The 26,382-nt window shown below is 44.8% G+C and overlaps 1 protein-coding gene across 3 annotated transcripts in view; it reads right to left on the reverse strand.

Moving 5' to 3' along the window:
* Positions 1 to 26,382, reverse strand: part of Rgk3 (Rad, Gem/Kir family member 3) — a 616,115-nt gene that overhangs the window by 7,066 nt on the left and 582,667 nt on the right. The gene's annotated exons all lie outside the window — the stretch shown is intronic.

Below are 26,382 nucleotides of genomic sequence, written 5' to 3' on the forward strand. Positions count from 1 at the left end.
AGAATCTTATCTACGTGTCTCTGGAAGTCAGGGAAAAAAAATGATCCAGACTCACGAAAACCCATCTCCATGCCCTATCCTCTTAAGGGAAACCACGGAAATGAATAGATGAATAGATATGTTGATACCTCGGCATTCATTCCGGAGAAGAGGGTGGGGCTGGAAGGGTAAATCAACACGATCAGAGAGGAGATTCTTGAGTCAAGGTCAAACGTGTGTCGGGAGGTGGGCGAGGCTGACCCACGACCCTGGATCGAGATCTTGCGAGGCCGTCAGACTCAAGGGGAAGTGAGGTCGGGTTCACCAGTACCTCCAGCAGCACGACTGTATAAAACCCATGAGAATAATGGATTGCTATCTTGATTTGACCCTTAAGGGTCACGTCACAGGCCAGGCCATGATGTCCCAAGGGTCGCACCGTAACGCTCAAGGTTCGTAACGTCGTGCTAGAGGGTCGAGCCCTCGTCTTCAGTGAGAACGAACACAAGGATAACAACCCAGGATCTATGACACTCGTGTTCATCATACCCGTTCTGTAACGTACAGGTGACACCCGTGTTCATACCCATCCTGTAACGTATTAATGACACCCGTGTTCATACCCGTCCTGTAACGTACAGGTGACACCCGTGTTCATACCCGTCCTGTAACGTACTGGTGACACCCGTGTTCATACCCGTCCTGTAACGTACTGGTGACACCCGTGTTCATACCCGTCCTGTAACGTAATGTTGACGCCCGTGTTCACGTGGTAGCGTATCTGTTCATACTGCTAACACCCGAATTCATACAAGCGACGTTTCCCCAAAAAATGATATCAATTTACACCTCAGAGACACTAAGTGACGGTAGTGGCCATGCAACTGACCCCAGTGTTCACACCAGTGACACCAATATTCACACCAGTGACACCAATATTCACACCAGTGACACCAATATTCACACCAGTGACACCAATATTCACACCAGTGACGCCAATATTCACACCAGTGACACCAATATTCACAACAGTGACGCCAATATTCACACCAGTGACACCAATATTCACACCAGTGACACCAATATTCACACCAGTGACACCAATATTCACACCAGTGACACCAATAGTCACACCAGTGACACCAATATTCACACCAGTGACACCAATATTCAAAACAGTGACGCCAATATTCACACCAGTGACGCCAATATTCACACCAGTGACACCAATATTCACACCAGTGACACCTCTTCTGCCACAGTTGTGTGACCCGTAGCACCAACAGCTCTTAACCTCTTCAAGACAAGTTCAGGTCAAAGGTCAGGTCATCATACCCGCCAGTGATATCGTAGCCCTCAAAACAAGCAGTCATAACTCACTGCTATCTTGCGTATGCAAATGAGAAAAAGGCAAAAGTATTGATATCTTGAAAACATTCATCTTGAAACCCAACAAATATATTCTTAAGTCTCTTCACATGCCTCGATCCTCAATAAATATCACTGATCCAATATACCTTTGACCAGATGGTTAGTACGACACTTCGAGCGTAAATACAAACGTACATGACCTGAAGTTCTTAGCCGAGGGAGGAAAGATCTCAAGCATGCATGACATAATGCTCCAGGGTGAGGAGATATAAAGGAATTCTCATACTCTACTGATCAACCAGCTTAATACCGTATGAAAACTGTCAGTCTTTCAAACGTATAAATGAAGTGAATTTGTTGCCATACTTCCGCTAGATGGCAACAGTTTACAAGATCCAAGATCCAGGGACTTATGGTTTGGCGACTGATCCTTCTTGTGGGATACTAGTGATAAACGTTTCCCACGTCTCACCGTAAAATCCGAATATATATATATATATATATATATATATATATATATATATATATATATATATATATATATATATATATATATATATATATACATATAGGGAGGTGAATGCAAGAGTTTTGGAAAGAGGGGCAAGTATGAAGTCTGTTGTGGATGAGAGAGCTTGGGAAGTGAGTCAGTTGTTGTTCGCTGATGATACAGCGCTGGTGGCTGATTCATGTGAGAAACTGCAGAAGCTGGTGACTGAGTTTGGTAAAGTGTGTGGAAGAAGAAAGTTAAGAGTAAATGTGAATAAGAGCAAGTTATTAGGTACAGTAGGGTTGAGGGTCAAGTCAACTGGGAGGTAAGTTTGAATGGAGAAAAACTGGAGGAAGTAAAGTGTTTTAGATATCTGGGAGTGGATCTGGCAGCGGATGGAACCATGGAAGCGGAAGTGGATCATAGGGTGGGGGAGGGGGCGAAAATCCTGGGAGCCTTGAAGAATGTGTGGAAGTCGAGAACATTATCTCGGAAAGTAAAAATGGGTATGTTTGAAGGAATAGTGGTTCCAACAATGTTGTATGGTTGCGAGGCGTGGGCTATAGAGAGAGTTGTGCGCAGGAGGGTGGATGTGCTGGAAATGAGATGTTTGAGGACAATGTGTGGTGTGAGGTGGTTTGATCGAGTAAGTAACGTAAGGGTAAGAGAGATGTGTGGAAATAAAAAGAACGTGGTTGAGAGAGCAGATGAGGGTGTTTTGAAATGGTTTGGGCACATGGAGAGAATGAGTGAGGAAAGATTGACCAAGAGGATATATGTGTCGGAGGTGGAGGGAACGTGGAGAAGTGGGAGACCAAATTGGAGGTGGAAAGATGGAGTGAAAAAGATTTTGTGTGATCGGGGCCTGAACATGCAGGAGGGTGAAAGGAGGGCAAGGAATAGAGTGAATTGGATCAATGTGGTATACCGGGGTTGACGTGCTGTCAGTGGATTGAATCAGGGCATGTGAAGCGTCTGGGGTAAACCATAGAAAGCGTGTGTGGACGTGTATGTATATACATGTGTATGGGGGTGGGTTGGGCCATTTCTTTCGTCTGTTTCCTTGCGCTACCTCGCAAACGCGGGAGACAGCGGCAAAAAAAAAAAAAAATATATATATATATATATATATATATATATATATATATATATATATAGATAGATAGATAGATAGATAGATAGATAGATAGATAGATAGAGAGATAGATGGATAGACAGATAGATTGGCAGAGTTTGAAAATTAGAGGAAGCGAGAGGAATAGATTGCTCAGATTAGTTGGCAGCTGAAGAGTAGATGAAGAAGGAGGATGTGAGGTACATATGTGGAGCGAGGGGTCGTTATTGTCTCTCCAACTGGTATCTAAGGACTGGCATTTTTGATGGTGGCGGTGGTGGTTGTAGTGGTAGTAGTAGTGGTAGTAGTGTTGGTGGTTGTATTGACAGTGGTGGTCGTGATGGCTGTAGTGGTAGTGGTGGTTGTACTGGTAGTGGTTGTGGCTGTATTTATAGTACTGGGGATTTAAGGATTTGTGGTGGTTGTGGTGATAGTGGTTGTGACTGTGCTGGTAGTGGTGATTGTAGTGGTTGTGGTGACAGTGGTTGTGACTGTGCTGGTAGTGGTGATTGTAGTGGTTGTGGTGACAGTGGTGGTGACTGTACTGGTAGTGGTGATTGTAGTGGTTGTGGTGACAGTGATTGTGACTGTACTGGTAGTGGTGATTGTAGTGGTTGTGGTAGTGGTGAATGTAGTGGTGGCGTCTTCAGCCCCGCAATATAAATGTAAGAAACTGAAGGTTAACTGATCATGTTAGTTGCAGGAGCTTTGTATAAGATCACAAAGGAATTCTTCATATGCTTAACGTGCTTTCACGAGGAACTCTACTTCGTCTGTTCCTGGCGCTACCTTGCGAAAACGGGAAACGACGAACATATATGAAAGAAAGAAAATGGAGGAAAAAGTCTTTTTTTTTTTATTGTTCTTTTCAAAGCAGAGGGCAGGGTCATGAGGATGTGTGTGTGTGTGTGAGAGAGAGAGAGAGAGAGAGAGAGAGAGAGAGAGAGAGAGAGAGAGAGAGAGAGAGAGAGAGAGAGAGAGAGAGAGAGAGAGAGAGAGAGAGAGAGAGAGAGAGAGAGGCTGGAGGCAGCACGAGGTGCCATCAACAAACAGGCAGGTAAGACAGTGAGTGACGCCTGAGGAGCATCACCTCCTCCCTCCTCCCTGAGCGCACCACACCCACCCGCGTCACACCACCACACAGATAACAAGCCTCGTCATGTGTGTGTGTCCCTCCCTCGGTTATTTTTACCTCCGTCCGTCTGGCCCGAGGAACCCTGTCGTGTTGAACTGTCACGATAGACGAGTGTGTCACGGTAAAAGCTGCCGTTGTTACCCACACTCCTCACAACCCACCGCGAGGGTCACCAAACACAACCACGACTCAGCTTCTTTCTCTACCACCCTCGTCGGAGGGACATACATATGTGAATGGGGTCGGGAAGTACTCGAAGCAACGTAAGACACACGCACCAACACACACGACATGCCCACCACCATGCGACAGGCCCACCAACACTCGACAGACCCACCAACACACGACAGACTCACCAACACACGAGACTCACCAACACACAACAGACTCACCAACACACGACAGACCCACCAACACAGGACAGACCCACCAACACACGAGACTCACCAACACACGACAAACCCACCAACACTCGACAGACCCACCAACACACGACAGACCCACCAACACACGACAGACTCACCAACACACGACAGACCCACCAACACACGACAGACCCACCAACACACGACAGACTCACCAACACACGACAGACCCACCAACACACGAGACTCACCAACACACGACACTCACCAACACTCGACAGACCCACCAACACACGACAGACCCACCAAAATACGACAGACCCACCAACACACGACAGACCCACCAAAATACGACAGACCCACCAGTACACGGCAGACCCACTAACACACGACACAGACTCAAACACATACCTGGCATTGCCAACAGAAGAGGGGTTAAACCACAGTGACACTCATACATGGCACTGTTGGCAGCTGATGGGGTAAACCACCGTGGCACTCTTACCTGTCACCAGAGTGGCACTCATACGTGGCATGGCCGGCAGGTGAGGGAGTAAACCACAGCGGCATTCACACATGGCAGTGGGCCAGTATGGCACGGAAGGGTCCCTCATACTGGTGAGGTCAACAACCAGGCTCCTGTCATCTCTCGCACCTGTTTACTCGTTACCTTTGATCATCTGACGGGCGTTCTCTGCTCCGCTGTGACCCTTGATACGTGTTCACTTGTCCTTTGTGATCTTTTTAATGTGCGTTCACTCGTTCCTTTGTGATCTTTGAAAGGTGTTCACAGACTCCTCTGTGATCTTTGACGCGCGTTCACCGGCCCCTCTGCGTTCTTTGACTCGTTTTCTTCTACATTTTCTTTTCTTTATGACCCTGTAGTCTGAGACCCAGCATTCGAGAACCCGCATTCACAGCGTTCTTTATAATCCCTGAATTATATCTATACACTTCTGTTGTAATCCTTGATCAGTGCGTACTCTCTGTCCCTGTCATCTGCGAACTGAGGTCCCATATCACATGTGATCTGTGACCCATATTGCCAGGTGTTCTGTGGTATTTGCTCTACATTCAGTGGTCTACTGTGATGTCTGGACCCCCTCTCATTCACAGGCCTCCTATTGATAACTGACCCACATTGCTAGTCTCCTATGTTATCTGACCCTCATACCTACATCGCTATTCGCCAATGATATCTGACCCACATCCACTCTTCTGCGAGATATCTTGCCCACATTTTGTGGTCTTCAGTGACGTCTGACCTGCGCTTCCTCTCGCTATCTCTCCGGGGATGATCCGGATTCCCCTGGTTTCCTCAGACCTTTTCTTCTCCACCTGAAGAGCTCAAGTAGGAGTGAGGTGTGTGCGTGGCTCGAGTGGTAGCCAGACTAACAGGCGTGGGGGTTCCTGAAGCAGTAGCGTTCGACGCCTTGGCCTGTGTGCCCTCCTCCTGCAGGTGGTTGCGCATTGTGTTCGTGGTAGTGGGTCAAGTCCGCTGGGGATGACTGGCCTTATACATATATGAGAGAGAGAGAGAGAGAGAGAGAGAGAGAGAGAGAGAGAGAGAGAGAGAGAGAGAGAGAGAGAGAGAGAGAGAGAGAGAGAGAGAGAGAGAGAGAGAGAGAGAGAGAGAGAGAGAGCCAGCTCATTATGTTTCTGCAATGCCACGCGGTCGTGCCTTGGGCATGAAAAACTGTCCCATTCCGTCGCCAGGGACAGTGTTTCCCGCCTACCCATCGCTGGATCATAATCAAATCGTCCCGTTGGAGGCGCTGGAGGTAAACACGCAATTCACTCGTCCTCCTCCGACTTTCAATTAGGCGTTGACACCGTTGGCAACTCTGTTAGCCAGATCAAAAGCAGTGCCTGCCCGACCGACTCCATCCATTACCGAGTTGCTGATGAGGCCTGGCAACGCTGCCACGCTCCTTTAATATGGTGCTTGGGAAGACGTGGCACCAGCGCGGGGGGCCCCCTCCCCCCCTCTCGTTCACTTACCACACCAAGACACCTGGTGAAACCCTTGCCATCATCCACTAGCATGGTGAAATCCTGGCGACGCTGTGATATAAGTGATAAGGGGACCAGGATCGTGTGATGGATCGCCATCTTGGTGAGGAAGGGGACCAGGATCGTGTGATGGATCGCCATCTTGGTGAGGGAGGAGACCAGGATCGAGTGATGGATCGTCATCTTGGTGAGGAAGGGGACCAGGATCGTGTGATGGATCGCCATCTTGGTGAGGGAGGAGACCAGGATCGTGTGATGGATCGTCATCTTGGTGAGGAAGGGGACCAGGATCCTGTGATGGATCGTCATCTTGGTGAGGGAGGAGACCAGGATCGAGTGATGGATCGTCATCTTGGTGAGGAAGGGGTCCAGGATCGTGTGATGGATCGTCATCTTGGTGAGGAAGGGGACCAGGATCGTGTGATGGATCGCCATCTTGGTGAAGAAGGGGTCCAGGATCGTGTGATGGATCGTCATCTTGGTGAGGAAGGGGACCAGGATCGTGTGATGGATCGCCATCGTGGTGAGGAAGGGGACCAGGATCGTGTGATGGATCGTCATCTTGGTGAGGAAGGGGACCAGGATCGTGTGATGGATCGTCATCTTGGTGAGGAAGGGGACCAGGATCGTGTGATGGATCGTCATCTTGGTGAGGAAGGGGTCCAGGATCGTGTGATGGATCGCCATCGTGGTGAGGAAGGGGTCCAGGATCGTGTGATGGATCGTCATCTTGGTGAGGAAGGGGTCCAGGATCGTGTGATGGATCGCCATCTTGGTGAGGGTGGGGACCAGGATCGTGTGATGGATCGTCATCTTGGTGAGGAAGGGGACCAGGATCGTGTGATGGATCGTCATCTTGGTGAGGAAGGGGACCAGGATCGTGTGATGGATCGTCATCTTGGTGAGGAAGGGGACCAGGATCGTGTGATGGATCGTCATCTTGGTGAGGAAGGGGACCAGGATCGAGTGATGGATCGACATCTTGGTGAGGAAGGGGACCAGGATCGTGTGATGGATCGCCATCTTGGTGAGGAAGGGGTCCAGGATCATGTGATGGATCGTCATCTTGGTGAGGAAGGGGACCAGGATCGTGTGATGGATCGTCATCTTGGTGAGGAAGGGGTCCAGGATCGTGTGATGGATCATCTTGGTGAGGAAGGGGTCCAGGATCGTGTGATGGATTGTCATCTTGGTGAGGAGGAGGGGAACAGGAACGTGTGATGGTCCATCAACTTGGTGATGAGGAGGCCAGAAAACACTGTGACGAGTCATTCACTTGGTACCCGTGGGGGAGGGGAAAGGGAAAGACTATACTACCCTGTTAACCTCTTGAACACGAAGCTAACGACCCTTGGATATGATGACATGACCCCTGTCCTGATTCGTAAAAGTTAGGTCAAAGGCCAGGTAAGGTCGAGGTCATACCGTCATACTTATGGGGTTAATTATCCTTAATATCAAGCAAGGTCAGGATGGAAGGGCAAGGTGAGACATGAACACGTTCCACAAACAGGGGAAAACCTTCACTCCATCATGGGCCAGACTGAATCAGACGCCATGTCACCTTCAAGATCAGTGGACGAGGGTTTGGTCCAAGTTACCAAGTTACATGACCATCATCGACCTCCTGTATATGTAGCAGAAGACGTAGAAACAATGTCACGATGTATGGTAAGGGGCGAGCGATGACACGTTACGCCAGTGTAACAATGTGATTGTAATTATGTAGAGAAAAAAAAAACACTCTTGCTGATAGGACAGCACCACCCCGTCGGCCTGATAAGGATGTGTCATCACTACAACAACAGTCGACCACTGAGACAATCTGTGCACCATTTTAGATTCTGCATTGAATGATCTGTTATCGGTATAGTTAGGGGACCGAGCTAAAGCCTAAACTATTCAACTTATAAACTAGTCTTCTTACCTCTAGTTTGTCCCCACTGAAGAAAAATGTAGATAGAGAGAAAGGCGCAATGTTAATAAGTAGACAGAGACTGACATAAGCCCAATAAACTTTCATATGTCACACACCTGGCAGCACAACAGCAAGTGCTACACGCGTTACAAAAACTAAGTTATGTTGTCGGGGTCTGACCTTCCGGAGGACTAGGTTGGGCTAGTCTCTGGTGTGCGCCAGACGCCTTCCTCCTACGAGAAACAAGAAGACCTGATCCAAAAGCAAACTCATCTGAAATGTACAATCTGAAGGCCACTTTTCCACGCCCTCACTTGCCGTGTGCGCGCACGGGCATATGGTCATGCAAACTTACAGAGACAGAAACATACACTCACATCGTAACAGTAATAGATAAACACGTTAACACAAGCACATAGACACAAACAATACATAAACGAAAATAGACACTCGCGCAAACACGCATATCCACAAACATAGATACACAGATGGGTCCTTTCGACGTGCGCTGTTCCGAAAGGGAAAGAGACATTGGTGTAGTACGAGGGTAAGGGCATGCTGATGTTTTGAAGGGAAACATCTGTAAACTTTACAGGTAACTACAGAGGAGTAAATGATGCCAATCGTGGACTTACATAGAGGAGCTCAAACAAACAACATACCACTAGGACCTACTGAGGCAGTCTGTGACAGAGCAAGAGTACAAAACCTTTAAGAGTTTAGTGTGGTAAGAGGAGAAAGGAGACAGATCTTACAGAGATATACCTGTATCTTTGCAAATAGCATCAGTAATGGACTCCAATATTCTTAAACGTATGCATAGTTCTTCCTCCAACTACTCGAAGTGATGAATGAATCCACGTGATGATAATACTGCTGAAAAAAAAAAAAAAACCCTACTTCGCCTCATTCGATGTAAAACTTTTGCCAACGATTCTGTGTCCATTACTAGGAGTGCAGTCATACTAATCTAACCTTAAGCAGTTTTTTAGTTCGAGATCATGAGAGTCTTTGATGATTCTGAGTACTAGATTAGATCATCTCTTCTCTTTTCTGAGCTAAGTGAGATTAACTCGTCTAGCTGGCTACAAAGGCTTTATTTCTCAGTCCGGGAATCATCTTAGTGGCGAGCCGCTGCACTCTTCCCATTCTGTCGGTCTAATTTGAAGCAGGGTGACGCAATGAGCGAGGATAAAATCCTTAGAATCAAAAGCTCTACCTATAATGCTATGCACAGCTTATTTGGCTTCAGGTCATGAGATACTATTACACCTAAGTCTTTTTTTCTCATTTCCTTTTGTAGCTTAATAGCTTTCATGCTGTTGCTTGCCCTCCTCAATTTTCTCAATTTTGTTGTGTAAGACTTTGCACTTATCAATATCAAAATCCATTTGCCACCCCTGAACCCAGGTTGCTAATGTCAGTGTGAAGTTGAAGACATTCAATATTCGCTGTAGATTTACTTCCCAGCTCAGAATCGTCTGCGAATTTTGATAGGTTAACACGAAGCCCATAATCTGTGCCATTAATAGATATTAGAGAGAGAGAACTGACTCCAAGACTGATCCCTGTGGCACGCAACTTATCACGTCTAATAATCTTGAGGCTTGACTATCTATCGCTGCCTTTTATCAACGGCTGATCATCAAGCAATTCTCAAACCTCAGGGAAGAACTAAGCTTTGAGGAAACCTCCCTCCTCGCTTGGATTCATCGTTCAGGGATACACGAGTCAAACATAAGCCCTGTGGTCTACTCCTCTTTAACATCTTGAGAAAGACGACACACTGCCCTTCGGTATCATAGCGTGACTTTTGACCAGACCCTCAACGTGGTACCGCCGTCGTCAAGGGTCATACCGTCGTCCTCGAGCGGTTTAAGAGATAGTATGACCATTCGTTCCCTCTGGACGCAGGCAATATCCTCAGTGTGTCTTGTTTGTACTCGACTCGAATCGTCTACCAACTCGAATTTCGTCCAGCGGCGGCTTGTCTTTCCATCTCCTCTTTTTCGCTCACTCTCTCTCTCTCTTGGCTTTACCCAAGTGGCTTACAAGACGGCTTAGCATCCCTAATGGGTTCTCGACCCGTCTCCCAAGGAGACGAGCTGTAATTGGAATGCCGGGCTTTCTTTCAGGCAGCCACTACCCTCGTCAGCGTATAAACGTATACACTGAGGAAAAACAACTTATGTTTCTCCTCGCTCTACCGTAAGACGTGATCATTTCATCCCCTTTACTCCTCCCCCATACATTCTAAATTAGGTGAGTTATTACGAATTAGGTCTTAATGAAGAGCCGGAGTAAGTATATAATCATCCTCATGATTGAAAATGATCTAAGGAGTTTGCCGGAACCCTTTCTTGATTAGTGACATTGTCTGAGAGGACAAGAAAAGGATCCCATCCGATCTTCGCTACTGCAAACGAAGACGATCAGGCTGACGAGGTGGAGGTTGATCGTGCTACCGGCACTATGAAGACAAGTGACTCCCGCCTGAGTTGGCATCACCTGGTCTCCAGTGTGTCTCCGTTATCTTGAAGTCTTTGGGGGTTTGAACTCCAATATTTCTCGTCGACCCCAGTAAGGTCTTATTTCTCAAACCTGATCAACGATGGTGATAATAGGGAGGCGGATGGGGATGTGCCACCTGTTGTGGATAATCTGAATCCATTACTGAGTCTTCATGTTTATGTTTGAGCTTAAAGAAAAAGATCGTCTATTCACTACACACAAGATCCTCCTCCCCACAAATTTTGTCATCAGAATTTTTACTGCCGGAGATCTTACTATTATTGTTAGGTCACTTCTTACAGACACTATTACTTGGTAATGTTACTGCTGTTGCAACTATTATGGTCATCAATGCGTCACTCTTATCGCGTTAAAACCTGAGGTATGGTGCTCTTAATCGTGTGAGCGCCTCATCCACTTCATTCAAAATTTAACACGGTTTAGCAAAGTTGACAGACACGATTAGGAAATGATGACAGTCGTAATTCATGGTAGTTAGGGGACATATACGGTCGATAAGCATACAGATGTGGGATCCACCTCCGGCTTGAGATTAGCCTCAGTAAAACGATGGAATAAACATATATGATGAAAACCTGCAATCGTGTCCCTGATGTGGCCACATACCAAGCCCCAGGACGTCCATTCCTCTGGACGCACATATGTTGCACCGAGTGACCTTAAAATCTCTGACCACAATAATGGACGCTTTGACTCTTGGACATGATTGCCTAACCCTCACCCTTAAGAGTCATGTCAAAGGTCATGCCTTCCTACTTAAGGGGTCGTAGTCAAAATGTCAAACAGTTGTGGTCAAGGGATACACATTTCACCTTACCCAAGGCTTTCACCAACCCCTATCTCTCTTCACCAAACCACTCTCATGACTCTCTCATTTCGCCTGCCTCCCTGACCCATAGAGAAAAAAACTAACTCCAAATCTACCACCTGAATGCCGTCGGGGGCTCACCTATACGAACCTCCGAACACAAAAGTTCGGCACAGTGAGCTGTGTGGCCTGAGCCAGCTTAAAACAGGAAGGGGTTTTGGTCCGTACACAAGACGTTCGCAATTCAGCACCATTTCGACACCTGAGACGAAGCTCAATCAAGCAGGTAATTTCACAGAGCTTGATGAGAGTCCAGGAAGATTTAATGACACTTGAGAGTGGAAAGTAAACCCTGGGACGTATCTAAGTATGGCTGGAGGTATTGGCGTATGGTTTACCTTCATCTGGAGGTATTGGTGCGTGGTTTACCTCATCCTGGGGTATTGGTGTGTGGTTTACCTCCATTTGGGGGTATTGGTGTGTGGTTTACCTCAATCTGGAGGTATTGGTGCGTGGTTTACCTCATCCTGGGGTATTGGTGCGTGGTTTACCTCATCCTGGGGTATTGGTGTGTGGTTTACCTCCATCTGGGGATACTGGTGTGTGGTTTACCTCCATTTGGGGTATTGGTGTGTGGTTTACCTCAATTTGGGGTATTGTGGTGTGGTTTACCTCCATCGGGGGATATTGGTGTGTGTTTTATCTCCATCTGGTGTTACTGGTGCGTGGTTTACATTCATCTGGAGGTACTGGTATATGGTTTATCTCCATCTGGAGGTACTAATGCGTAGTGTACCTCCATTTCGGGGTACTGATGTGTGGTTTACCTCCATTTCCGACCCTAATGATTAACAGAATCATCACCTTGAACACAGCGGGACGTTCCATGGGTATGGTAGCTTGACCTCTGACCCGACCTTAAGGGTCAGGTCAAAGGCAAGGCTACCAGTACCCCGTCGTGCTCAGCACTTTACTCTCACGAAATATAACGTAAATATGACGTACATAAGCAAAACGTTAGCGATCGAGAAAACTGAAGTTCATGACGTAGGAACACGAGAGCACAGCGCGTGACGAGCTGTGTTTATCTTACGAAGTCTTGAGTTCGTGGTCGTCGACATGTATCATCTCATTAGCTGGCTAAGTTCCTGACGAGATTTGATAAGTTATCAGTCGGAAAGTTAAGCACCGTCCAGCAAGTATAGGGACTGATGACACAAACATAGGCGATTCGAATCCATTTTCTTTTATTACCTGAGGACAAGCGCTATAATCGACCTTATCTGACAGGTAGATAAAACTGACAGGATACACTACACTCATGGATGTAATTATGAGTTACGAAGATCCTATGATTCAGATCCATCTAGAACCTGAGAATGAAAGACACAAACTCACTAAGTCTGACCACCACTTAAGGCACCAAAACTTATGACCACACAATGGAGTCTGGTATACTCACTCATACACACGAACGCATATAGGTATGATATAACTCGACAGTCGAACGAGAGAGAGATGCGAACCCACACAGAGCAAGTCACCTTACTGAGTATGATCAAACATCAGAACATGAATTAGGGAAGTTAGTACACTCTGGGGTATGGTTGGGATATTCATACGGTCAACAGTTACCCGAGAGAGAGAGAGAGAGAGAGAGAGAGAGAGAGAGAGAGAGAGAGAGAGAGAGAGAGAGAGAGAGAGAGAGAGAGAGAGAGAGCGAGAGATTAATATGCAGATGGATAGATAGATATATAGATAGATATTGCATAAAGCCCTTCGTAACATCAGGATTTGAACCCTCTGCCATTGGTGTGGTAGCGTCGCCCATCTCCCATACAAATGATAGCCTTCGAATCCTGTTCTTAACGCTACCTCGCTAACGCGGGAAATGGCAAATAGTTTAAAAGAAAAAAAAAAAAAAAATATATATATATATATATATATATATATATATATATATATATATATATATATATATATATATATATATATATATTCTTCACCTGTGGTGTTGGCAATCGCTCACGGCACTAGAAGTCCTTTGGATAATAAACGAAATAGAAAAGTCACAGGAAAACATTAACAAGAAGTTTACTCGACTCCTCCTCATCCCTGGGTCTTCGCACCTGTTCAGTGTTACAGTCCGGAGACAATATGTTTCGTCAGGTTTCCTACAGAATTATTTCAGGTCGACGAAAGACCTTACGGACAGTTTCTCTCTCTCTCTCTCTCTCTCTCTCTCTCTCTCTCTCTCTCTCTCTCTCTCTCTCTCTCTCTCTCTCTCTCTCTCTCTTCTCCTTCTCCTCCCACATAAACCCTCACCGTGACGCCCTAACTTCCTGCAAGTTTAATTAAAAGTTGTCTCCCGCTAAACGTTCACTCATTCTTCGCAGATGAAGGGTCGCCCCCCAAAGAGGGTGGGCCAGGCTGCGCATCAGCAGCAATCCCGCTGAAGATCGGAGATCAGGCGTGTGGCTCAGTGGCACTCCGGGGGGTTTCAAAACTTGAGATTAACCGACCTATCCCTCGGGTCTGCCTCAAGATTTATTCTGAAACTTAAGACACACACACACACACACACACACACACACACACACACACACACACAGTGGTGAGCACTGCTCCCTTCCGAGCAGTTAACGTGGGTTCGCTTCCCAGTCTTTAGACAAATAGGATCCTCTGTAAGTGTAGTAGTTCACTTTGTGACTTATCAATCTAAAGAACCTGGGTTCGAAGTCTGGGTAGGGCAGCCTGTTCACAACCAACCCACCTGTTCATCTTTCTCCTCTGGAACCGATAGATAAATGGGTTCCTAGCATAAGCTGAGATGTGTATACGTGTGTCCATGCATACGATTAAGGGACGGTACATATACGAAACAAACACTAGCGTAAGTTGTCGTGCGATAAACTAATAGTTAGCAAATCCACCGACTGAGTTAGGGGTCAGCAAGACCAGCTTTAAACTAACCCATAGCACACGTCAGATGATGGAGGAGATACGATAGAGGTTCCTTCAAGCATTATTTCTCAGAGTGGCCAATTCACTGTGGCAGATTAAGAAGGGTAAAGACAAGTGTTTGGAAGTGAGGCAGAGGTGTGATTCAAACCAAAGTGATAACCCAACACGCCACGGAAGATCTATCAGTGTTTTTAACAAAGAAATAAAGAGAACAATTCGGGTTAAAGGACATAATAAGCTTGTAACACAAACAAACACACAAACTCACTAGTGTAAGATTGAGAAATTAATCTTTGTTGATAATGGGCAGGAAACCACGCCATCAGTCAACAACTTATTTACTGGATTTTATTCTAATTCTTTTTTCATTACTTTCAGTTATTCATGGCATATGAGCTTGGTTGTGTACGCTTTTAGAGATTTTATGAATGAGGAGAGTTGGCTTAAAGTTTTGAAATATGAAGACTGTAATCACTTTTACAATGTAACTTAAAGAGAACTATGTATTATTAGTCCTGCTTAGGCTACAGTGTAAATGAGAAATGATGCTAAACAAGGAGAATGCCTCTGGCCATAGACTTATCACCATGTCAAGTAGAAGGGAGTAACAAGTCGGGGATTCTGAAGGTTTTACAACTGCAGGAGAAAAGATAAGAAAAGATTTGACAGACGAAACAGATGGGATTTTAAAGGTAAGGATATTACAGTCAATAGTAGGACTACAGCAAATTAATAAAAGAAAAAGAATAGGAAAGTGAGGAATACAATAGAAAATGGGAAAAGCTTCAGCAAATGGATGAAGAAGTTAGGAAAAAGAAATCCATAATGGAAGTATATGATCACAAAAGCAAAGCGACTGAAAATACTGAAAAAAGAAAAAAAAAAAGAAAACGAGATGAGGAGAGATTGGCCTCCTTAGTAAGGAACAGCTTGAAGGATTAGCTTTCTTAGTAAGGAACAGCTTGAAGGATTAGCTTTCTTAGTAAGGAACAGCTTGAGGGATTAGCTTCCTTAGTAAGGAACAGCTTGAAGGATTAGCTTTCTTAGTAAGGAACAGCTTGAAGGATTAGCTTTCTTAGTAAGGAACAGCTTGGGAGATTGGCCTCCTTAGTAAGGAACAGCTTGAGGGATTAGCTTCCTTAGTAAGGAACAGCTTGAAGGATTAGCTTTCTTAGTAAGGAACAGCTTGAGGGATTAGCTTCCTTAGTAAGGAACAGCTTGGGAGATTGGCCTCCTTAGTAAGGAACAGCTTGAGGGATTAGCTTCCTTAGTAAGGAACAGCTTGAGGGATTAGCTTCCTTAGTAAGGAACAGCTTGAGGGATTAGCTTCCTTAGTAAGGAACAGCTTGAGGGATTAGCTTCCTTAGTAAGGAACAGCTTGAGGGATTAGCTTCCTTAGTAAGGAACAGCTTGAGGGATTAGCTTCCTTAGTAAGGAACAGCTTGAGGGATTAGCTTCCTTAGTAAGGAACAGCTTGAGGGATTAGCTTCCTTAGTAAGGAACAGCTTGGGAGATTGGCCTCCTTAGTAAGGAACAGCTTGAAGGATTAGCTTTCTTAGTAAGGAACAGCTTGAGGGATTAGCTTCCTTAGTAAGGAACAGCTTGAGGGATTAGCTTCCTTAGTAAGGAACAGCTTGGGAGATTGGCCTCCTTAGTAAGGAACAGCTTGGGAGATTGGCCTCCTTAGTAAGGAACAGCTTGGGAGATTGGCCTCCTTAGTAAGGAACAGCTTGAGGGATTAGCTTCCTTAGTAAGGAACAGCTTGGGAGATTGGCCTCCTTAGTAAGGAACAGCTTGAAGGATTAGCTTTCTTAGTAAGGAACAGCTTGGGAGATTGGCCTCCTTAGTAAGGAACAGCTTGGGAGATTGGCCTCCTTAGTAAGGAACAGCTTGGGAGATTGGCCTCCTTAGTAAGGAACAGCTTGAGGGATTAGCTTCCTTAGTAAGGAACAGCTTGAGGGATTAGCTTCCTTAGTAAGGAACAGCTTGAGGGATTAGCTTCCTTAGTAAGGAACAGCTTGAGGGATTAGCTTCCTTAGTAAGGAACAGCTTGAGGGATTAGCTTCCTTAGTAAGGAACAGCTTGGGAGATTGGCCTCCTTAGTAAGGAACAGCTTGAAGGATTAGCTTTCTTAGTAAGGAACAGCTTGGGAGATTGGCCTCCTTAGTAAGGAACAGCTTGAGGGATTAGCTTCCTTAGTAAGGAACAGCTTGAGGGATTAGCTTCCTTAGTAAGGAACAGCTTGAGGGATTAGCTTCCTTAGTAAGGAACAGCTTGAGGGATTAGCTTCCTTAGTAAGGAACAGCTTGAGGGATTAGCTTCCTTAGTAAGGAACAGCTTGAGGGATTAGCTTCCTTAGTAAGGAACAGCTTGAGGGATTAGCTTCCTTAGTAAGGAACAGCTTGAAGGATTAGCTTTCTTAGTAAGGAACAGCTTGGGAGATTGGCCTCCTTAGTAAGGAACAGCTTGAGGGATTAGCTTCCTTAGTAAGGAACAGCTTGAGGGATTGGCCTCCTTAGTAAGGAACAGCTTGAGGGATTAGCTTCCTTAGTAAGGAACAGCTTGAAGGATTAGCTTTCTTAGTAAGGAACAGCTTGAAGGATTAGCTTTCTTAGTAAGGAACAGCTTGAGGGATTAGCTTCCTTAGTAAGGAACAGCTTGAAGGATTAGCTTTCTTAGTAAGGAACAGCTTGAGGGATTAGCTTCCTTAGTAAGGAACAGCTTGAGGGATTAGCTTCCTTAGTAAGGAACAGCTTGAGGGATTAGCTTCCTTAGTAAGGAACAGCTTGAGGGATTAGCTTCCTTAGTAAGGAACAGCTTGAGGGATTAGCTTCCTTAGTAAGGAACAGCTTGAGGGATTAGCTTCCTTAGTAAGGAACAGCTTGAGGGATTAGCTTCCTTAGTAAGGAACAGCTTGGGAGATTGGCCTCCTTAGTAAGGAACAGCTTGGGAGATTGGCCTCCTTAGTAAGGAACAGCTTGGGAGATTGGCCTCCTTAGTAAGGAACAGCTTGAAGGATTAGCTTTCTTAGTAAGGAACAGCTTGAAGGATTAGCTTTCTTAGTAAGGAACAGCTTGAGGGATTAGCTTCCTTAGTAAGGAACAGCTTGAGGGATTAGCTTCCTTAGTAAGGAACAGCTTGGGAGATTGGCCTCCTTAGTAAGGAACAGCTTGAAGGATTAGCTTTCTTAGTAAGGAACAGCTTGAGGGATTAGCTTCCTTAGTAAGGAACAGCTTGAAGGATTAGCTTTCTTAGTAAGGAACAGCTTGAGGGATTAGCTTCCTTAGTAAGGAACAGCTTGAGGGATTAGCTTCCTTAGTAAGGAACAGCTTGAAGGATTAGCTTTCTTAGTAAGGAACAGCTTGAAGGATTAGCTTTCTTAGTAAGGAACAGCTTGAGGGATTAGCTTCCTTAGTAAGGAACAGCTTGAGGGATTAGCTTCCTTAGTAAGGAACAGCTTGAAGGATTAGCTTTCTTAGTAAGGAACAGCTTGAGGGATTAGCTTCCTTAGTAAGGAACAGCTTGAGGGATTAGCTTCCTTAGTAAGGAACAGCTTGAAGGATTAGCTTTCTTAGTAAGGAACAGCTTGGGAGATTGGCCTCCTTAGTAAGGAACAGCTTGAGGGATTGGCCTCCTTAGTAAGGAACAGCTTGAGGGATTGGCCTCCTTAGTAAGGAACAGCTTGGGAGATTGGCCTCCTTAGTAAGGAACAGCTTGAGGGATTAGCTTCCTTAGTAAGGAACAGCTTGGGAGATTGGCCTCCTTAGTAAGGAACAGCTTGAGGGATTAGCTTCCTTAGTAAGGAACAGCTTGAGGGATTAGCTTCCTTAGAGAGGAACAGCTTGAAGGATTAGCTTTCTTAGTAAGGAACAGCTTGAGGGATTAGCTTCCTTAGTAAGGAACAGCTTGGGAGATTGGCCTCCTTAGTAAGGAACAGCTTGAGGGATTAGCTTCCTTAGTAAGGAACAGCTTGAGGGATTAGCTTCCTTAGTAAGGAACAGCTTGAGGGATTAGCTTCCTTAGAGAGGAACAGCTTGAAGGATTAGCTTTCTTAGTAAGGAACAGCTTGAGGGATTAGCTTCCTTAGTAAGGAACAGCTTGGGAGATTGGCCTCCTTAGTAAGGAACAGCTTGAGGGATTAGCTTCCTTAGTAAGGAACAGCTTGGGGGATTAGCTTCCTTAGTAAGGAACAGCTTGAGGGATTGGCCTCCTTAGTAAGGAACAGCTTGAGGGATTAGCTTCCTTAGTAAGGAACAGCTTGAGGGATTAGCTTCCTTAGTAAGGAACAGCTTGAGGGATTAGCTTCCTTAGTAAGGAACAGCTTGAAGGATTAGCTTTCTTAGTAAGGAACAGCTTGGGAGATTGGCCTCCTTAGTAAGGAACAGCTTGGGGGATTAGCTTCCTTAGTAAGGAACAGCTTGAGGGATTGGCCTCCTTAGTAAGGAACAGTTTGGGGGATTAGCTTCCTTAGTAAGGAACAGCTTGAGGGATTAGCTTCCTTAGGGAGGAACAGCTTGAAGGATTAGCTTTCTTAGTAAGGAACAGCTTGGGAGATTGGCCTCCTTAGTAAGGAACAGCTTGAAGGATTAGCTTTCTTAGTAAGGAACAGCTTGCGGGGGATTGGCCTTTTTATTAAGGAACAACTCATAAAATATCATAAATCCTGGTGGATGATCTATATAAACCCATTACAATGGGGAAATATAACAGTAGGAAAGCTTCCATAGTCGCGTTGATGAATTATGATTACCCGTTGAATTCTAATGACCCAAAACAACTACTTAACGAGACTAATGAGGGAATAATCAGCATGGTACAGATGGCAGCGCAGGACATTAATCTCAGAGAACGGAAAGCTTCGAAAACGGGAGAATTGAATACTAAAGGAATAGAATTGGAATATCTAGATTCCCATGGATAAACGTATTCATAGATGAAAAACACGTTCTTAAAGTGCTTAAGGAAAAAATGTCGTGCATCAGCTGGAGTCAGAGAGGTTGGCCCATCATCAACGGTAGATCTGTACGTAAATAACATGGAAATAGATGATATCAGATACGGTACAGCACTTGGAAAGAGCGATCACTTGATGCTTGAATCCGACTACGTGGCTAGTGAGGACGGAAAAAGATCAGACGCAGTAAACAAGACTTCAAAGAGGATTTGATCGCGCAAACTACACACAGCCAAACAGTTTCCTTCAGGAACACAAACTGTGACATGGATTCTCATAGCCAGGATGGAAAACATTGTTGTGGTATAGTGTCTGTGGACTCCACAGCGAGGGCGTTAGAACATAGATACCTTTAACAGTAGAGAGATAAAGAGAGATAAAGAGATAGAGAGATAGGTAGATAGACAGATAGATAGATAGATAGATAGATACAGAGAGAGAGAGAGAGAGAGAGAGAGAGAGAGAGAGAGAGAGAGAGAGAGAGAGAGAGAGAGAGAGAGATCGTCTGCCGAAAAGTAAAGGGGCACTGAGGTCTAATATGAAAAAAGCTGTAAGCGACACAACACTCAGTCAACATGTATGAGAAAGCGCGGAATGAGAATCATGAGATAATAAGGAGAAAAAAAAAAACAGGGGGAAAAAAAACTACGAGAATAATACTGTGGACAAGACAGGTGAAAATCCATAACAATTGTAGTTATCTGGGCGCAGAGTGTCGGTTAAGGAGCAACAAATCAACATAAAGGATTCTTAGGGAAGACTTGAAGACTACGAGACTGTATGTGAGAGGTTGGATGATAAGTTCAAGAATGCAGTAGTAAAAGTGGAGGGCAATGTAAGGCCAAAATCACTGAGATGGGATGGAGAAAAGGACTTAGAGGGTTTCGAAACTATTGAAAAAAGTATAAGTACCTAACGGAAGGGTTTTGATTCTCAATTGTCTTCATATGTGCTCAAGGGGGGTAAAGAAACACTAAATAGACCACTTGAAACGTTGTTCGTTAACGTACTGGAAAGGGAAACAACGCGAGTGGACTGGAAGAGAACAAATTTCGTACCGCTCTTTGAGAAAGGAGATCAGGGAATCACAATGATCTGCAGAACAGAAAAGAAGAACGAACGAATAAGTGGGTTGGGATGACTAATGGCGTACCACAGGATCCAATCTCAGGACCCTTGCTATTCTTAATCTATGCAGGCGACTTTTCTGGAGGCTGATTGGACTCGTACCGGAATATGTTTGCAGATTATGCCAAAGTCACGAGAGAAAAAAGAAACATACGACAAGGATGGAAGCAGTTTACGAAGGGGCTTAAACCAGCTCTCCAGAGTTGGTGTGGTACGTTCGAAACAATGGAGATGGAACACAGCGAAAGAAGGGCGTCGGTATGCCTATAATGCAGCTCGTCAAAACGGACTCTCTCCCCGTATCACACACACACACACACACACACACACACACACACCCACACACGAGTATATAACTCTCTCTCCGTAACACAGAAATATTAACCACAAAAACACACACGAACAAGTCATACGCTTATTTATGTTTCCCTTATCAGTAAAACGTCTGATGTAATGTACCACGTCCACCTGTACAATCCCACAGCTTAGGAAACTGGTTACAATGCAAACACAGACCAGAGGACAATGCCTCCCTCGCCGGCCAATTAGGTCATACTAGCACGATTCCTAAGCCTGAACACATTACACAACCACATGCACGCTTTTACACTATCACCGAGCAGTTAGATCATAGATAGAGAGATAGATGGATAGATAGATAAATAGCTAGATAGACAGATAGATAGAATGATAGACCGATAGATATATAAAGATAGATAGATAGACAGATTTATAGATTTAGATATACAATATCTTCCATACAGAATACCTCGAGGACCGTGAGACAAAAACCTAGGCTGGTTCGTGGTTCATAGGCAGCCAGCTACACATTCCCTTAGCAATGCCCTGCCCCCAGTATGGCAGGACCTGCCTGTACTACACTCTCTTACTGACTCGAGAAGTTTTACACAAGCCACAACACCCTGTCTGTGACCTGCAGTGGTGCAGTTCCAAATATTTGCCTCAGTCTTCAGCTTCAAAAGCACAAAGTTTCGCTTTAAATCTTGCCCAAAGATTACAAAAAAAAAAAAAAAATTCTTATCCACAAGCGGTTGCAAAATGTTACCTTGTCCTCAAAGTGATATATTTTCTTCGGGAACAATATCTGTGCCTTGAAAGTATTCGTTATTCACAACGGTAAATACCACAGCTAAGTCTCTGAAGGAGTGGTACATCTTGTTCACGAATATTCCTTGGATAACTCTTGCTGCTGGAGGTGATGATATATGCTAAGCCTTTGATAAACTCAGCACTCAGTCACGTCCCCAGAGCCACGAACAAATGATCTAGATGAATTATATCTACGTCTATCTGGGCGTGAGACGACATGTCGAGATACAAAGGTAAATCAGCAAAGATTATATAGACTTTACTGGTTGAAATAATGATAGATGGTTATAATAACATGTTTTGCTGAAAAGGGAGAACACAGTACGGGAACTCTCGAGTAGGTTTTATTCTGTGGGGAAAGGGATATGTGTTGAGAACTGTAAGCAGGGCTGGCCATGGAGGAAAGGCTTCGTAGACGAGGAGAGAGAGGAACAGAATTACCAAGGGCATGCCAAACCCCATCACACTAAACGAACTACGAATTTACTTTCTTTTTGATAAAACGAAACGATACCAATTCATATAGTGACTGTATGGACATGCATGAAAGGTATATATATATATATATATATATATATATATATATATATATATATATATATATATATATATATATATATATATATATATATATATATTTTATTTTATTTTTATTATACTTTGTCGCTGTCTCCCGCGTTTGCGAGGTAGCGCAAGGAAACAGACGAAAGAAATGGCCCAAACCCCCCCCCCCATACACATGTATATACATACGTCCACACACGCAAATATACATACCTACACAGCTTTCCATGGTTTACCCCAGACGCTTCACATGCCTTGCTTCAATCCACTGACAGCACGTCAACCCCGGTATACCACATCGCTCCAATTCACTCTATTCCTTGCCCTCCTTTCACCCTCCTGCATGTTCAGGCCCCGATCACACAAAATCTTTTTCACTCCATCTTTCCACCTCCAATTTGGTCTCCCTCTTCTCCTTGTTCCCTCCACCTCCGACACATATATCCTCTTGGTCAATCTTTCCTCACTCATCCTCTCCATGTGCCCAAACCACTTCAAAACACCCTCTTCTGCTCTCTCAACCACGCTCTTTTTATTTCCACACATCTCTCTTACCCTTACGTTACTCACTCGATCAAACCACCTCACACCACACATTGTTCTCAAACATCTCATTTCCAGCACATCCATCCTCCTGCGCACAACTCTATCCATAGCCCACGCCTCGCAACCATACAACATTGTTGGAACCACTATTCCTTCAAACATACCCATTTTTGCTTTCCGAGATAATGTTCTCGACTTCCACACATTCTCCAAGGCCCCCAGGATTTTCGCCCCCTCCCCCACCCTATGATCCACTTCCGCTTCCATGGTTCCATCCGCTGCCAGATCCACTCCCAGATATCTAAAACACTTCACTTCCTCCAGTTTTTCTCCATTCAAACTCACCTCCCAATTGACTTGACCCTCAACCCTACTGTACCTAATAACCTTGCTCTTATTCACATTTACTCTTAACTTTCTTCTTCCACACACTTTTCCAAACTCAGTCACCAGCTTCTGCAGTTTCTCACATGAATCAGCCACCAGCGCTGTATCATCAGCGAACAACAACTGACTCACTTCCCAAGCTCTCTCATCCCCAACAGACTTCATACTTGCCCCTCTTTCCAAAACTCTTGCATTTACCTCCCTAACAACCCCATCCATAAACAAATTAAACAACCATGGAGACATCACACACCCCTGCCGCAAACCTACATTCACTGAGAACCAATCACTTTCCTCTCTTCCTACACGTACACATGCCTTACATCCTCGATAAAAACTTTTCATTGCTTCTAACAACTTTCCTCCCACACCATATATTCTTAATACCTTCCACAGAGCATCTCTATCAACTCTATCATATGCCTTCTCCAGATCCATAAATGCTACATACAAATCCATTTGCTTTATATATATATATATATATATATATATATATATATATATATATATATATATATATATATATATATATATATATATGAAATCGTGTTTGCGAAATTCCAACAACTTTCAGCCATGCCTTTATATCTTTGCATAAAGATACCTTGCAATCTAGTTTGCCCTTCATACTAGCAAAGAAATTATTTACTAATGATATTGCTCTTGAGAACTATCGTTATAAAATCTGCTTCTGTACAAATTCGAGCTTACAGTCATGGTTAGAATGTGGAACGTCTCTGGATGTACAGCCTAAGCGCGTACGAGACTAGCGCTTAGCCGAGGAGGATCAACCTAATCTTGTTGAAGTACTGGAACAGAGACCTGATTCGTAGTCATGTCAAACGCGTCTGTCTTACCTTCTAAAAAGCCAGTAAATCTTCCGTCTCTCAGCTTATTCAGATAAATTTCTTTTCACAGCGAAGGATCATCCTCGCCCACCAGAGACCTGTTGCTAACAGTAGGTTGGTAGCGATACACGAAAGATAAACACACAGGAGAGAAGGGGTTGAAAGCCATTGCGATTCTGGATACCAGTTATGATGAGCAGTGTCTCCGACAACACCTGTTGAACTACACCTGTCAACACACACCGCTAACCACCACCACCACCACTGTCATCACAGCAGTGCCTACCACTGCTATCAATTATGCCACAACCATGAACACTCAACATCATTAACTCGTTCAGTGTACCCAGTATATAAAAAAAGTACTAAATAATTCTTCATAGCAGCTGAAGTTACAAACTAAATTTCACATTTCAACAACAATATTAAGTCATCAACCCTAATTCTTTTTCTGTTCGCCTAGAATTTGATTAATTAACGCATCGCTTCGCATCAATATTCAGCGCTAGGTGGGTGGAACCTCCTGTTCCAAAGAGACATACTAGGTAGCTCCTCATCCTCCTCTCACCAGATCTTACAACTTCGTCGTCGGTTTTGTAGGAATAAACGAAACACCGACACAGTCAGTCGTTGAGGAACGGCAGTGGCGAGTGACTTCGAAGTCAATGAAAAAGGGTGTTTACATTCTTCTTGGGGACGATGGTTCGAGTCTTTGAGTGCGACTTAACGTCGCTTGGTTATGATGCTGAACCACCGACCTGACCGTCAAGGTTCAGTTATGAAGGCTAAGCCATCACATCCATGGTTAGTGCCGTTCTAATCAAGGAGATATTCATATCAACGGTAACTGTGAGATGCGTTGCCAGGAGACGTAAATGTAGGTGTTGAAGAGACAAACAGACAGACAGACAGATAGAGAGAGGAGTACCTCCTGCCTCCTCTGGTGGAGGCGTGGTGTCCATTAGTACACGATCACACATCACCACACAAACACTCCACGGGGACAAAAGGCGACACATTACGCTCCTCCCGTAGCTCGTCAACCTGAGAATAACCTTCATCATCAGCGCCAGAGTTTGGCAGTAACTTTTCTCATCAAGATTGAAAACCTGGCCATATGTGGACCATCATTGGCCATCTTCTCCTTCAAAAGAAAAGAGACCCAAAAAATGAATGGAGACTGGCGTTCACAGAAGGGCTTTCAAGATGGACTCATTTGTCGTTTCAGACGAAGAGGCTCAATTTTTCACTCCTATGGATGCTTCCAATCTTTTTTTTTTTTTTTTTGCGTCTTTCGGGTTTGTCGATGGGAGAACCTTCGAGAGTAGTGAGTAGTTAGAGTATCACGGGTCCCTGATTGGGAGGGAGGTGTTTGGCTCACGTTTGACGGCAGAGTCTCTTTGCACGACGGATTGTGGTATGAACGGGACTTGCATTACTTTTGTCTATATAGCTTAAAAAAGATACAAATTTAGATACCAAAACAGTGAAGAAGGTAGCTCCTAGACCTCAAGATTCTGACTCAGCACCACAGACGACGATGTAAGAAAAAAACAGAAAACGAGAGGCATATTTAAAGGCACGGTGCCACATCTCTGTCCCCGTATGTTATCACGGTTATCTTCACCGACGCATGAAATATTTCGACATAAAAGAGCGGCTGGGGATTCAAGCGTCGCGTCTACATAACCACAAAGGGGTAAGAAAAACGATTCAATGTATTTCAGAGACCAATTTATGGACTAGTTTTCCCAAAGGTACTTCGAAGGGATGAATGACGCGTGCGCTGAATATCTTTACATTCCCGGAGGCCAATTCTTCACCTCACTGGCCGCAATTCTGTGTTCCCTTCCGGCCGGCCCTCTGCCTTCCCCGGTCCCTGGCTCCGTCCCTCTACACTCCGTCAGCACCATTCTTACCAGTGCCCAGCAAGCGAGACCATCACGGTTGTTGGTCACTTCTCCACGTATATGTAGGCCGCTTCCAATGCTTTTCCTCACCTGTTTCCTGCGCTCTTTCTCCATCCCCTCCTCCCTATCCTCTTCTTACCCCTTCCTTCCTGTTTTCTCCCAGTCCTCTCCCTCTTGCCTTCTTTCCCTACCGATGCTTCCTGTTAGTTTTCCATTCCCCTCATGTTTGTGGTCTCAGGTGATGGT

Source organism: Panulirus ornatus, chromosome 59 (genome assembly GCF_036320965.1).
Source record: "Panulirus ornatus isolate Po-2019 chromosome 59, ASM3632096v1, whole genome shotgun sequence".
Lineage (NCBI taxonomy): Eukaryota > Metazoa > Arthropoda > Malacostraca > Decapoda > Palinuridae > Panulirus > Panulirus ornatus.